A 16,748-nucleotide genomic window follows, 5' to 3' on the forward strand; every position below is an offset into this window, starting at 1 on the left:
GTCGTAATAAGCTGTTTTTGATGAATAAGCTGTTTTGAATAAGCTGATTTTGAAAAAGAGGTCGTTAAAAGCTGATTTGCATAAATAAGTTGTTTTGAATAAGCTGTTTTTTGAAAAGAGGTTGTAATAAGTTGTTTTGAATAAGCTGTTTTTGAAAAAGACGTGGTAATAAGATGTTTTGCATAAATAAGTTGTTTTGAATAAGCTGTTTTTGGAAAAGAGGTCGTAATAAGCTATTTTGGATAAATAAGCTGTTTTGAATAAGTTGTTTTTGAAAAAGAGATTGTAATAAGCTGTTTTGGATGAATAAGCTGTTTTCAATAAGTTTTTTTGAAAAAGAGGTCGTAATAAGCTGTTTTTGATGAATAAGCTGTTTTGAATAAGCTGATTTTGAAAAAGAGGTCGTTAAAAGCTGATTTGCATAAATAAGCTGTTTTGAATAAGTTGTTTTTTGAAAAGAGGTTGTAATAAGCTGTTTTGGTTAAATAAGTTGTTTTGAATAAGCTGTTTTTGAAAAAGACGTGGTAATAAGATGTTTTGCATAAATAAGCTGTTTTTTGAAAAGAGGTCGTAATAAGCTATTTTGGATAAATAAGCTGTTTTGAATAAGTTGTTTTTGAAAAAGAGATTGTAATAAGCTGTTTTGGATGAATAAGCTGTTTTCAATAAATTGTTTTTGAAAAAGAGGTCGTAATAAGCTGTTTTTGATGAATAAGCTGTTTTGAATAAGCTGATTTTGAAAACGAGGTCGTTAAAAGCTAATTTGCATAAATAAGTTGTTTTTTGAAAAGATGTTGTAATAAGCTGTTTTTGATAAATAAGCTGTTTAGAAAAAGTTGTTTTGATAAGAGATCGTAATAATTAGGTTATATCTAAAATTGTCAGTTTGAATTATTATGAGGGAAAAATTGTCAATTTGTATGCTTAACCCTCCAAAACCCCCCAATTTGGGGGAACTTTAAAATTGAACAATTGAAGCCCTTCTAAACCCCCCAAAACATTTCCTTTGTTTTTTAAAACTCGCAAACAAGGGTTTACCTCTCCATAAGCCTTTCCTTCCCCTCCCTTCCCCTCCAAAACCCAACTCGCAAACAAGGCCTAAGGAAAAAACGAGAGAGATATAGGACTTAGATATTTTTATTGGATATTTATTGAAATGAGGTTGAGTAGATTTAAGAGTTTGGATAGCTATTGTGAGGTGTGGTTGAAGGAGATGATGAGTTTCATGAAAATCATATGATGAAAATGGAGTTGGTGATGAATATGGCTCTCTACATTTTCTCCTCTTTTATTTTCTCTCTGTTTTTTTTGTTCAGTTCTAACCCCTTCTTACTATTAGTTTTCTTTTGTCTATTCAATTTATAGACTCGAATTTCTTCTATTAATGTATCAAATATCAATATGACCACAATACCAATATATATATTTTGTTTTGCATGTTTTGCCGGTAAAAATGGAATAGAGGGCTTACACTTTTGATTGCTTGCATATTTCTTCTATTAATGTATCAAATATCAATATGACCACAATACCAATATATATATTTTGTTTTGCATGTTTTGCCGGTAAAAATGGAATAGAGGGCTTACACTTTTGATTGCTTGCATTATTGTTGAAAGATTTAAACCATATTTAGTAAATAAAGAGGAGTACAAGCAAGTGAAGACATAAGAGGTTAGGGCAATGTATGTACTGAGAGCTTAAAATGGAGAAAAGGAAAAGCAACTAGTAAAGAGAAGTTTGAATGATATTGAAAAAAGGGGGATCCGAATGGAGTATGATGCTACCATAACCACTGTTTCTTTAGTTTTTTTTTTTTTTCCTTCTCATTTTTATGAATTTATCACTTCTTTTGTAGTTAGAGATTATCAATACAAATGAAGGTTTTTTTTAGATTTTATGAGGAGAGGAAAACATGGCAAAAATTAACACAAGATTACCAATTTTTTAGAACTTTTGTTTTGGCCAAACAAAACTAGGTACTACAAAGAAATTCTTATTGTTTTTGAAAAATAACCTAAAAAAGAGCATTGTTACCATATTATAAGCACAACAAAATTCACTATACCATACGTACGCACACCATTACAAACAACTAATTGTCCATATTACAAACATAAAAAATCAACACCATAGCCCTTGAGTGGATGGTCATCAAAGATTTGTCGACAGATAATCAAAGTTATATGTGGAGAAGGAGGTTGTGGTTTCTTCTTTTTTCATTGATCTTGGTCATTTACATGAGCACTACAAGGTTTATGGGTGATAATGAGCTAATCGAGCATATTATCATCATCAAAATCTTAGGTGGCTAATTCAATTTGAGAAATTTAAAGACTAGGGAATAAAGCTGTCAAATATAAAATATGGGACGAAAATCCTATATATACGACATAAAATAAGGTGAGCAAACCTACAATTAAGAGGACATAGATTCTCACTGATGAGGTTTTGACCGGAGGGATTTCAATGCACATTGTTTATTTTCTTTTTAATTATTGAAACTTCAATTAATAGAAAAAGACGAGTTGCTGAAATTCAACTGGACAAATTATTTTGAATGTCAAATGTAGTAGTAATCTCCTCAAAGTCCAAAGTTACATATGCATGCATTTAAGTCTAAGTATTGTGATTGTTTAAAAGAATTATATGGTGAAGATTAACTTAGTCCAAAAAATTTAGCTTCTAAATTGTTAGTGTATTATATGAATGTGTGTGGGGGTTGGATGACCTCTTTATTGTTGAAAATTTTATCTAGCTTCCCTCCAACTAGTCCACCCTGTACCCCTTACTCTTAATATAGAATATCACCTTGATAACTCAATGTGGGCACAAAATAATTAAAGGAACAAGTTTAGTTATACTTGAAAAGTTTAAAATGCTTTAGAAGTAACTTTTCAACCCGCAAAGGTTTGAGTTTAAGAAATAAAATTTTTAATTTGAAAGTGAGTAGTTTAATTTAAAAATGTTATGTATTTTTTTTCATACAAAGTAGTGAGATACTCTCCCTCTAATTTATAGTGTCCTATTTAATTTTTAATATTGTTATTTTTTTAAAGTAGAATGTTTTTTTTTTGACAAAATTAAAGTAGAATGTTGTTGCCTGTATTTATTGGCATTTCAATCTGTCAAATATCCTTTACTCATTAAAAAAAAAAATCTGTACTACAATATTTACGAGTAGTTGCCTACTTGTCCGCATGACTTGCTGTGAAGGAAGGAATATTTTGGGTATAGGTTTTGTTCCTTTTTATTTTATCGTCATCATTTTCATTTTCATATTGAATCATTGATTTTTAATGAAATGAAATTTATTTTGTAAAAAATAATAATATCAACAGTTCACTATACTTGGGGATGAATTAATTAGGAAATGAGGAAGTAACTACCTAGAAAATACATATTCCTTAAAAAAAAACCTAGAAAATACATATATTTAGGGATGATTTAATTAGGAAATCAGGAAGTAACTACCTAGAAAATACATAGAAAAAGAGAGAATCGTAGTCAGATTTCTATACCGTAAACTTGACCAGTTCAATTCAACATAGGTTACGCAATTATCCTCCCTTTGTGAAAGGTTGCATCCATGTTCTAATGTTCTATTGATATTACAAGGCTACGAGAGTGGAGGAGATACAATTACATTGAAGCATTTTTTAAAGAGGACCATGTTACTCTTGGACTCTAGGAGTCTGTTTTAGTTCTTTTTTTTTAATGAGGCACGAATATTTTTCGAGGTGTAGAATTGATTTTGATATGTTCAGATGTTTTATACTATTATTTGTTTCCAAACATAAATCGTTTTATATTCAATTAGTTTTTTTTTGAAGGAATTCGATTTTAATTAGAATCAATTTTTACATAATTGATTCATTCAAAATCAGTTTGTCCATAAGATTGAAAATAAGTTAGCCCAAACTAACTAATGCCTACGATAGACCCAGAGCAGGTCGTATATATTTTTTTAAATAGAAGACTAAGACCATTTATTATACTTGTTTCCTTAACTAGTGTCATCGGAAACTGATTATAATTCTTCCTACACTATTTTGCCCTGTTCTTGTAATGTCGGAGGACATGTTTGAATATTCACTCTTTTTTTTTACAAGATGAAACTTATAGCATTTCATTCATAATAACAGTAGAGATACAAGATGGACTTCTAATATAAATATGGAAACTAGCATGACGTGAAGCCACCCTAGCAAAACTATAAGCAACTTCGTTGGCTTATCTCTGAATAAACCTAACATCAGATATTGTTAAATCAGAAGCTAACATGCATCTATAGTCATTGATTAACATGCATCTATAGTCATTGATTACTGCACTATAATTAGAGATGTCACTTTTACTATCATAAAGACTATCCACCACAGGTTTGGAATCAAGCTCAAAATCCACAATACCCAGATGCAGATCACGCACCCAATACATTCAACTCTCTTGTTTACCTTAAATTGCATTACCAATTTCCATTCAACTCTTTTTTCTTCTTCTTTTTTTTAGTAAAAACAAAAGTTTAATTAACTAAAATGGAGATAATAAATATATATTGCGTTCGAATCAAAGCATGCTTGTTTAGCAAGCAAAAAAAAAAAAATCAAAGTATGCTTCTTGACTAAAAACTTTTGTTGAGCAAAAACTTTTTTTTTAATAGATTGCTTCTTTCACCAAAAGTCTAAAACAAGCTTTTTCAATTTGTTATCTGGATTGTTCCTGAGGTTGTTATCTTAGATTCAAATGACTTCACTAATCATTACTCAATTTTCTATGCAAGATCGATTTTCTACATCATTGCTTACACTCCACTCCTTAGTCTGTACGTAGCAAATCGATCTTGTAAATCCAATGAAAGTAATATCTATGCAAGATTATTTTGTTTTAAATATGCTAGTCCTCCCCCAAGTAAAGAAATCAAATATTGAATATATTACAGGTACCTAAAATAAAACAACATGGAAAGAATAATGTGTTATATTTAGAGGGACTTAAAACAAACAAAAAAAATTGTCAAACAAAAAACGAAGACTATATTATATAATGATGGTTGACAATTTCCTTGAAAGGCATGCAAATAGTTTATATAAGCACACCAGCAAAACAAGAAAAAGAATCCATAAATCTCAGCACTCATTTGCAATTGCAACTAGTCATAAAAAAAAAAGTCATAGAAAAAGAGAGAGAAAAATACTCAGAATTCTCATCATCAAGTTCTTGAAACTTTTCTCATCTAGAGAGCAAAAAAACTGTTGACAATAAAGGCAAAAAGGTCTAAAAAAGTGAAAAGAAAATAAAAATGGCAGATAGCTCAGTATCATTTTTGTTGGAGAAGCTAACATGGTTACTTCAAGAAGAGGTAAATCTACAAAGAGGCGTCCGTGAAGATGTTCAATACATCAAAGACGAACTCGAACACCACAAAGCCATCTTGATGGTAGCTGATTCAATAGAAGACAAAGACCCTGAACTCAAAGTATGGGTTAAAAGGGTAAGAGTTATTGCTCAAGACATGGAAGATGCTATAGATGAATATATACTATCTTCGCCTTGTCGATCATCAACAAGGAAAAATTAGTTCTTTTTTTCACAAGATTCTTTTCGGCATTAAGACCATGAAAGCTAGACACAAAATAGCTTTAAATATACAAGGAATCAAATCAAAAGTTGAAGTTATCTTGCATAGGCGTCCAATCATACCTGATGTAGCTTCAAGCTCAAGTCAAAGGTTTTCATCAAGGCTTGATAGTCAAGGTGATGTTGAAATTAATTTTGATAATAACTAATTGCATACAAGACATCTTTAATACACAAATTAGAACTATAATCATACTTTAGTACGGTAGTCAAATAAATATAGGAACATGTATATAAACAACCTTAGGATCTTCGACATGTTGATTTATCAAAGATATTAAGAGTCTCTCAGCAGCAATCCAAAAAATACTTAATGAACACCTATGGTTTGTGCTTCTCCCTCAACTGGTACTCCTTATGCCTGTTGAGATTTTGTTATTCTGAGACATGACATTAGTAAATATTCACTCATAATTTAGTCCATATAAAGAATTATTTTATTTATTATCAAATTAGAAATATAATTAACTTTATTACATAATTTGATAACTAATCAATTAAAAATTTCTGATTGATAAATAACTAATATATTTTTAAACATACATTCCAACAGGTGATGCCCTTTTGCTAGAGGAAGCTGATTTAGTTGGAATTGAACAACCAAAGAAACAGCTGTGTGATTTGCTTTTCAAAGATGAATTAAATAGAGAAGTGATTACAATTTATGGTATGGGAGGTTTAGGGAAGACTACAATAGCGAAACAAGTCTATGATGATCCTAAAGTCAAGAAACGTTTCAGGATGCATGCTTGGGTGAATCTCTCTCAATCTTTCAATATGGAAGAGTTACTGAAAGACCTTGTTGAACAGATTCATATTCTCATTGGAAAACCAGTTCCAGAAGCAGTTGAAAGGATGAAAAGTGACAAGCTAAAAGAGTTGATAAAGAATTTGCTTCAGAGAAGCAGGTATTTAATTGTTCTTGATGATGTATGGGATGTGAAAGTATGGGATGCCGTGAAGCGTTCCTTGCCTAATAACAACAGCGGAAGTAGAGTGATGCTTACGACGCGCAAAAAAGATATAACTCGTGCTGAATTAGGTAAGGATTTTCACCTTGCATTCTTACCTGAGCAAGAAGCCTGGTCTCTTTTTTGTAGGAAGACATTTCAAGGTAATAATAACTCATGTCCTCCACATCTTGAAGAAGTTTGTAGAAATATCTTGAAATTGTGTGGAGGGTTACCACTAGCAATTGTGGCAATAAGTGGTGCTTTGGCTACAAGAGGAAGATCAAATATAGAAGAGTGGCAGATAGTTTGCAGAAGTTTTGGTTCTGAAATTGAAGGCAATGACAAACTCGAAGATATGAAAAAAGTACTTTCCTTAAGTTTCAATGAATTGCCTTACCATCTTAAAAGATGTTTGTTGTATTTAAGCATCTTTCCAGAATTTCACGCTATCGAGCGTATGAGATTGATTCGATTGTGGATAGCTGAAGGATTTGTAAATGGTGAAGATGGTAAGACGCTAGAGGAAGTTGCAGATCGTTACCTGATAAGTGCCAAGAAGTGTTAATTTCATGTTATATTTCATGCACTTTTTGTTACTTGTTTTACAAGTTATTGAAGGAAAAGCCGAGAAATAAGTGTTAAATGCCTTATTACGCTTTATATATCTTACTCTATCCTTTTATGCAGGAATTAGCCTCAAGACACTGATCAAAGACCAAACATCATGAAAAAGTACTATTTGGGCAGAAGCTGATCCAAGAGGCATGCAACTCACACTCAAACTCGCAACTGCGAGTGCCAATGCGAGCAGCTCGCAACTGCGAGCTCCCTTACTCGCAGATGCGAGTTAGGGCGGTTTGACCTCCTCATTTATGACGTGGCAGCATCTCATTGGACTAGAAGAATCACTCGCATCTGCGAGTGATGCTGCTCGCATCTGCGAGCTCAAGCAGAACAGAGGCTATTAAATGCCCACTTGCTATTCCTTGAAATTATTATGTTGGGATCTTCTTAGATATTTTTAGGATCCTTTTCTCTTAGTTTTTCATAGCTTTTAACTTGTAATTTTATAGAGAGAAGTAAGGTAGATCATATAGAGTGAGAGTGGTTTTGGAAGTTGGATCTTTATTCCTTTGTTGAGACATCACAAGTGTAATGGTTCCTTCCTTTTCAATCCATCCTTGCAAGGCTTCCATGATGATGTGTAGCTAAATACCCTTTGTTGGGATGAGAGGTACTTGATCCTTGCTAAACATGTAATCTTTTGATCTTGCAATATATGGTTCTAGCAATTTATATTCAATATTGTTGTTATTCTTGTGTTAATGCTTTCAATGAGATTCAAGATGCTTTGGACACAAACTCTTGAATCTAGAGCTAGAGTAGCAATATATTTTAGGTTAACTTACTTGACATCTTTGTTAATCTTGTGATAATCACCATAATCAAGAGTTAAATGCTTTCGGATACCTAATCAGGCTGGACACGGTCGATTAGGTTATTTGATCGACTTTGTTATCGTTTAAGGGATTTGGACACGAATGTTTAAACGATACCTTAGAGTTAATTATATCACTTTGGACACGAAGGATAGTTTAGAATTGATTGTGATAATGTTGTTTACAAAGCTAGAATTCGTATGGATCATTAGGTTACGTGTGACACTTGGTTAAGGAACTCTACTCCTAACAAGTTTCAATCCTTGTTTATCTCAACTTTTACTTTTTGAAATTAGTTTAGCTAGTTACATTTCAATTCAAACAAACAAGTACTCTTAATACTTGGAATGATAATTGATGTTAAACTGTCCTTGATAACGCACTATTCCCTGTGGAGACGATACACAAATACTTATCTTGTTTGATGCTAAAAACGACTTTCATCATTACCTTAAGGAGCTTTTGAACAGAAGTTTGCTCCAAGTGGTAGAAAAAACTAGTGATGGAAGGATGAAGACTTGTCGAATGCATGACCTTCTAAGGGAGATTGTTAATTTCAAGTCCAGGGATCAGAACTTTGCAACAATAGCCAAAGAACAAGATATGGTATGGCCGGAACGAGTTCGTCGTTTATCGGTCATAAATTCATCACACAATGTACTTAAACAAAATAAGACCATATTCAAACTTAGGTCTCTGCTAATGTTTGCATTATCAGATTCAATCAATCATTTTTCTATCCATGAATTATGCTCCTTGACTGGTGTTAAGTTGCTCAATGTGTTAGACTTGCAGGATGCACCTTTGGAGGCTTTTCCTGTTGAAATTGTCAACCTTTACCTTCTGAAGCATCTAAGTTTGAAGAATACAAAGGTGAAAAACATTCCAAGTTCAATTAAGAAGCTGAAATACTTGTAAACATTGGATCTTAAACACACTTATGTCACGGAATTGCCTGTTGAAGTTGCAGAGCTGAAACGGTTACGCCATCTCCTGGTGTATCGCTACGAAATTGAATCCTATGCTCATTTTCACTCAAGGCATGGCTTCAAGGTGGCTGCACCTATAGGAAACATGCTATCATTGCAGAAGCTTTGTTTCATAGAGGTAGATCAAGGAAGTGCAACCTTGATGGTTGAGCTAGGAAAACTTACTCAACTTAGGAGGCTAGGCATAAGAAAAATGAGGAAAGAAGATGGTGCTGCTTTGTGTTCATCCATTGAGAAGATGATCCATCTTAGATCACTTAACATAACTGCAATAAAAGATGACGAGATAATCGATATTCACAACATTTTGAAGCCTCCTCAGTATCTTCAGCAGCTATACTTGAGCGGCCGTTTAGAGAAGTTTCCTCAATGGATAACTTCTCTCAAGAGTTTGGTCAAAGTTTTCTTAAAATGGAGCAGGTTAAAGGAGGATCCTCGTGTGTATCTTCAAGATTTGCCAAATCTTCGACATCTTGAGTTTCTTCAAGTTTATGTTGGTGATACACTGAATTTCAATGCAAAAGGGTTTCCAAGTCTAAAGGTTTTAGGCCTTGATGATTTAGAAGGACTCAAATATATGATAATTGAAGAAAGAGCAATGCAAGGTCTTAAGAAGTTGGTCATGCAACAATGTGGTTCATTCATGAATGTACCATTAGGCATTGAACACTTAACTAAGCTAAAAACAATCGAGTTCTTCGATATGCCTGATGAATTGATTATGGCACTCCGTCCAAATGTAGGGGCAGATTATTGGAGAGTACAAAATGTTCCAACAGTTTATTCTACTTATTGGAGGGATGGTGGTTGGGATGTTTATTCATTAGAGACTTTTGGGGAAAGAGAGAGTGATTCCAATCACAGTAGCGCAAAGAGGACTCATGAGCTGTTGGAATATTTTATTATTTTATTATATTCCAATATCATTATGTGGGCAAATATCGTAATAATAATTATATTAGTTATTTATCAATTGTGAGCCTTAGTTGATTAGTGATCAAATTAAGTAATAAGGCTATTAGATTTCTATTTAGAATATTAATTAATTAATTAATGGATATGGACTCAATATGAGTGGATGTCTGGATGGCCCATTAACGGAATAATGGGAAACCCTAATGGTCATCCAATATAAAATAGGCTATGGTCCCCAATATACCGTACACGGCAAAACTCTCTCTTCTCCCCATCTGAAGAGAATTTGAGGCATAAAGGTACCGGTTGAGGAAGAACCAAATCAGCCGCCGCTAACCGTGTTGATGTTGATGTTTGTTTCAGATCACCTTCTCTCCTTATTGCCGTTGTCGAGAGGGCTACATGAAAGCTTTATCCAGGTATTCCTAATACCCTAATTCTTAATATCCTTGATAAATCAAACATGTCGTAGATACGATCATAATCATGTTCAATGTTTTCTTTGCTTCCGCTGTTTGATTCGAAATTGTTGAACATGTTTTATGAAATCTGTTTTTATTAAGACCTAAATTTCCAACAAGTGGTATCAGAGCGGGTCTTCATGTTTGATTTATTGGAATTGTTTGAATTGAATTACATTGGGTGTTAAGTTTTACCCTATTTTTTATGAACCCTAATTTTAAATTTGGGGTTTTGTTTGATTTCGATATGATGTACATGATATGTGGCATGTTATATGCATTCGGTAAAAAGCGTATAACATTTTTTTTTTCTTTCTTTTCGATTGTACCTGAATTTTCCTTTCCATAAACTTTGCTTTCCATTTCCTTAAAGATTACTGGCTGAAATATGTGTTTGGAAATATTATTTTTATTTTCAAAATTGAATGGTGATATGTGATTATCATTTTTGGTTTAAATAATAAATTAAGCTTGACTTGTTTCTTTAATTTTGAAACAAATCTTTATGTTTATTTGTTTTGATTACCGGAGATCACAATCGGTGTATTGGAATTCAGTTTGCTCCATATACACTCTTATTCAATTTCTGGTGTTTCTCTTTTAGGCTTCAAATTTCGCTCATTATTTTTTCAGTCGGTTAAAGAAATAAGGGTTGATATGTCGTATGCAAGTCCTTAGCCAATTATTTCGTTCAAAATCTAGTAGTGTGTTTTCCATGAACTTTGGATCCTTATAAGTTTTTTTTTATGTATGTAGTTGTTTAATGTTTTGATTTGATTTATTCATTACACAATTATTTTGGATCCAGAAGGTGATAATTTTGTATTTGCAAATTTTTATGGAAATTAAATTATCACGTGTGGGGATGGGTTTGTTACCTAAGATAAGGATTATCAACGTGTTTATGTGTCCGGATTCAGTTGCAATTTTTTTTTGTTTGAGGATAGTATGACATCCTTTTAAATATATCTTTTTTTGCTTATTAAAGAGTTTTATAAAGCAATTATTGTGTTTCGGGATCAATGCGTGAAATCACCAAATAAGAATTTTGATCTGGCTTATTTTTGTTCATCATCACATATTTCGTTTTTGAATTTTGGTTCACATGGAGTTTATATTCTGAACATAATTTTGAGAAATAGACAAACAAAGTTAATATATATTTGGTTCTCATATACTCCCTCCGTTTCAAAATGAGTGTCGTTTTAGGTGTTTACACACATATTAAGATATGCAATGATTAAGAGAAAGAGAATGGTTATTTTACCAAATTATCCTTATTGACTATTGGTTAGTTTTAAAAGTAATACTTTGGAAGTAGTGTGCAAAGTATTAATTGGAGGGTACAATTGAAAAGAAAAAGTTATTATTGCATTGGAAACTGAAAGCGACACTCATTTTGAAACAAATTTTTTTGGCTAAAGCGACACTCATTTTGAAACGGAGGGAGTATTATTTATAAAATTTATTGTCTCTTTTGAATAGTGTTTAACAACACATCTCAAAATATTATGAAGAAATTGTATTACATGATTTAAAGATTTGATTCTTCTAACTTTGGAAAATATGGAGTCTAGAGCTGTTTGTTTATTTTTTAAGCATATAAAGATTTGTTTTCTTTATGTTGGAAATAACTGGTTCTAGAATTATTTGTTCCTTTATTTAAAGAATCATTAAGTGTATATGTGAATCAATTATGACATGAATATTTTTGGCATAAAAGATTCAATTTTCTTTTGACTTAAAATTGAATATTTGGTTATAGCATGATTATCATATTTGAGTTTATGGTTATTAAGTTTTCTACAATAATACTTTGTCTTTATCATGCATTTTGGATATATTTCATGCTATGTTTGTTGTTGTCACTTTATGCGATAATTGTAAATGCATTGTCATACACACATTGGTGTGATTTTGGGACTTGCATCTTCTTTTCAATTATTGTGAATTTGTCTTCACACTTAAGAGTTGCTGAGTGGCCTTATGGTTATTTAGCGACATAAATCATAATGAACTAATTCGGCCTACATTAAGTCGGTAGTGCCTTGTAAATTTAAGACATTTCCCATTTGGCTTGTAAAGTTAAGATCATTCCCACTTAAATTCATTTATTGAATTGTCTAGTAATTTTGGTTGAGTTGGTTGAAACAACAAGTTGCAAAAGTAACCTCTGTTGCGTAGATTTGATTCAGTTAGAATTACAAAAGATGTAGTATGTAATTGTTCATGCGAGCTGTTTTAGTCGGCCAAAAGGAAGGCGCAGTTTGGCCGGATAATTACATACCTGCGATGGTAAATATGCGGTAATTATTAAGTTTTTCCATGTAGATAATGAGGATGTCAAAAGACACTCATTATCTGACCGGACTTCTTAAGTTTTATCCATGTGGATAATGAGGATGTCAAAAGGCACCCATTATCTGACAGGACTTATTACCATATTTGATCATTGCATTGAGATTACCGTTTGCAGTTAATTCTTAGCATTCAAAAGATTGTGTTTTAATGGTGCTTTGGTATCTTGTTTTTGGTCTTTTAATTTACAACTTGTGATGATAAATATGTGGTAATTCTTAAATTTTTCATGTGGGTAATGAGGATGTCAAAAGACACCCATTATCTGACAAGACTTTTAAGTTTTTCCATGTGGGTAATGAGGATGTCAAAAGGCACCCATTATCTGGCAGGACTTATTACCAATATTTGATCATTGCATTGAGAGTACTGCTTGCAATTAATTCTTAGCAATCAAAAGATTGTGTTTTAATGGTGCGCTTGGTATCTTGTTTTTGTCTTTTAATTTACAAATAAAGATCAATTGTGCATGTCTTACAATTAATTAATTTTGACATGTCTACTAATGTTGTGTGAATGTAAACTCATTCAAGTATTTAAGAGTTTACATCTACACTTGTGATGGTAAACACACGACAATTATAAGAATTTATTCTGTCATAGTAAATTGTCATTGTTTGATCATTGTTATAGAATACCACTAGCAATTGATATTATTGTTTAAAGACTTGATATTGATGATGCACTATGTAATTTAGTGAGTGCTTTTGCTACTCTTGTTCTCTCTAAACTAATATAGTTTATGTATCTGCTAATTTGAGTTAAATTCTTTAACTCTTAAAATTCTAATTTAGGATTTAAAGAAGAACATTGATATTGTTCTTGGATCAAGACCTTAGATAAGGATGGTGAAACTCACATTCTCTCACAAATTCAGTACCTAATGTGAGAATCAAGTTTGACAAGTGAGTATAAACCAAATTCCATAGGTCACGTGTGATCATAAAGCTAAAATATCATATATATTAGAGGTATTGTTTAAGATGACAAATTTTTTTTTTTTTTGTCATATTTTCTTTGCTTAAACTAAGGTGGTTTCAAAAGCAATATAGAGAAAGACAAGCTCTCGTTGGAGAGTAAGTATTTCATTAAGATTATTAGGCAAAGAAAATGTTAGGAGCACATTATGTAAATATTTAATCTTGCTAAGACACTATAATTTCGACTATCTATGACTTGTTCGAAAATTCAGTAATTTCGACTATCATATGACTTGTTCGAGAATTCAGTATTTAGTATTCTCTTTGCACAATTAAGTTTATAACTATTTCAGTTAGAAATGATCATTTAAATGATCAATTCATAAAGTGTGCAAATAAGGAAAAGTTGAAGCAAGAGAAAATAAAATAGTGCTCATTCAGAAAATACCTCAAAAAGATAAGGGCAAATAAAGAAAAGTAGTCTTGATTGACTTATGTCTGATGATGTTGAAAGATATATCAATTTAGAATGGACAAAGTCGATAAAGATTGCTTTATTTATTTTTTGAACTATTTTTCGATTGTCATTAATGGATTATTTTTTGTATTTAAAAGACTATTTGGTGAATCATTGCTTGGATTTATTTATTTTTTTGTTTTAATTTCTCTCTTTGAATGAATCAAGATATTTTAAGTTTTTTATTTTATGATGATTCAATGTGTCTTTTAAGTTCAATTATTAGAGACAATTCAGTTATGACTTGTGACATTCTATATTGTTTAAGGTTTTAAATACTATAAGTTTTCGTCCCACAAATTAAGAAAATTTTGAGACATAAATTGTTAAGTTTTCTTGAGGATATTGAGTTTGGGGGAGAGATATGGTAATAGAACAAAATTAAATGAGGAAGAATTAGTTCTAAACTAATTCATATAGTTACTATTATTATAGTATATTTGGATCCTCGTGAGGACATTATTGTTCTTCCTCTCAATCAAGTTAAGAAATTATTTCATATAGATCAAACTCAACACCCTCAAGAACTAGGGATTCTAGTGTCATTAAGAATTGACTGAAAAGAGAAATTCTATTTAGTATATTTGAAAGACTCTATTAAGAAAGTCATGATACTAGTTTGCTTATTATAATTATGGAGCTGCATAAGATGGATTTAAATATAGTGTTTCTTAATGGTGACATTAATGATAGAATATGGTGCAGCCGAATAAAACTTTTGTGTCAATTGATACAGAGTAAATGATTTGCAAAGTCATGATCCACTTATATGTTAAGAAATTTGTCTCTTTAGTGTTACCACAAATTCTCATAAAGTAATTGTCTCATTTGGTTTTGAGATAATATTATGGAGAATTGTGGATTTAGCAAGTTCAGTGGGAGTAAGTTTATATTCCTAGTTTAATATGTCAATTTTATTTTATTTGGTCAACTATGATATATGTTTGTTATGTGAAACCAAGGAAATCTCTAACAAAAGTTAGTGATGAAAGATCCTGGAGACACCTCTTTTGTATTAGGCATTTCAATACTTAGAGATTCTTCTCAAGGTATTATTCGGATATCACAAAAGAGTTATATCAATAAAGTTGAAAATGAAATGACATAATTTTTGGATGACCTCAATCACCGAGAGAGACTTTTCAGTCTCAAATATTGCCCATTAGGAAGTATATGAATTCAGAAATTTAAGTATTTTCCTAAGCTTTGCCTATAGGATTCTTATATATGATTTTATTATACGCATTTGGAAATAGCGGATATAATAAGATTGTTTGGCAGATACTTGAGCAATTCAAAGTTTGAATTGTTAAAAAGGCAACCATAAGGATTATTAAAGAGAACAAGAGAGCTTATGCTCACATTAGAAATCTGACAATTTGGAGATCATTAGTATGTCAGACTCTGGCTTTTGGATGTCTGTATATAATACACATCCTGATTCAGGAAATTACTGTAAGTATTTATGTCACTTGGTTGCATATTGTTAAAGGTATTGAAAGACCACTCAAGTTATATAATGACATAATTCAGTCTTATAGTTATTCAACAACCTTTATAAAGTTTATTGCCTTATAGATTATTGTTGTTGAATGATAGAACATGCATGTAGAGACAAACTTTATGCTAGCTATACCACTAATCAAAGACATGACACCACCTAAGGTCTTTTCATATGGTTGTTGTCATTAAGGATGTCTTGGATTAGTGGGAGTCTCCTTTATTTTATGTTCTATACTTTTGTTTTGGTATTGATACAGACTTTATGCTATGATTTTCTGCAGAAGTAAAGTTCATGAGGTTATGTTTATTATAACCATTACTGTATCATTTTGTGCAAATATTAAATTTGCAAACTTCAGTTTGATCTCACGAAATTTTTAAGTTGGATCAGTTGGAAATAGACATGATTTAGAGATCACATTACATGAAATTTCCATGTCACTCATCCATATCGATCTATGTCATCAAGTGCATTGATATGGTGGTCGTCGGGGTTCCGTCACGTTATACGTCAGTGACGACAGCCGCGGTGGTCCCATTATTAATGTATGAGGTGGACCAGATTGTAAAGTTGAAATCTAAAGATAAATAGCATTCGGATGCGCGCCTAAAGAATTCTGATATAATTATTAAGATATGTAGCCCAAGTGGGAGATTGTTGGAATATTTTATTATTTTATTATATTCCAATATCATTATGTGGGCAAATATCGTAATAATAATTATATTAGTTATTTATCAATTGTGAGCCTTAGTTGATTAGTGATCAAATTAAGTAATAAGGCTATTAGATTTCTATTTAGAATATTAATTAATTAATTAATGGATATGGACTCAATATGAGTGGATGTCTGGATGGCCCATTAACGGAATAATGGGAAACCCTAATGGTCATCCAATATAAAATAGGCTATGGTCCCCAATATACCGTACACGGCAAAACTCTCTCTTCTCCCCATCTGAAGAGAATTTGAGGCATAAAGGTACCGGTTGAGGAAGAACCAAATCAGCCGCCGCTAACCGTGTTGATGTTGATGTTTGTTTCAGATCACC

The 16,748-nt window shown here is 31.8% G+C and overlaps 1 pseudogene across 1 annotated transcript; it reads left to right on the top strand.

The window, feature by feature from the left end:
* Positions 1 to 5,164: 5,164 nt before the first annotated feature.
* LOC146920615 (disease resistance protein RPM1-like) lies at positions 5,165 to 10,342 on the top strand (annotated as a pseudogene). Its single transcript, XR_015011101.1, has 4 exons — positions 5,165 to 5,757; positions 6,194 to 7,143; positions 8,492 to 9,909; positions 10,300 to 10,342. The product of XR_015011101.1 is annotated as a disease resistance protein RPM1-like (transcript).
* Positions 10,343 to 16,748: the final 6,406 nt, after the last annotated feature.

Source organism: Medicago sativa, chromosome 5 (genome assembly GCF_051527215.1).
Source record: "Medicago sativa cultivar Bolivia chromosome 5, Bolivia_mono, whole genome shotgun sequence".
NCBI lineage: Eukaryota > Viridiplantae > Streptophyta > Magnoliopsida > Fabales > Fabaceae > Medicago > Medicago sativa.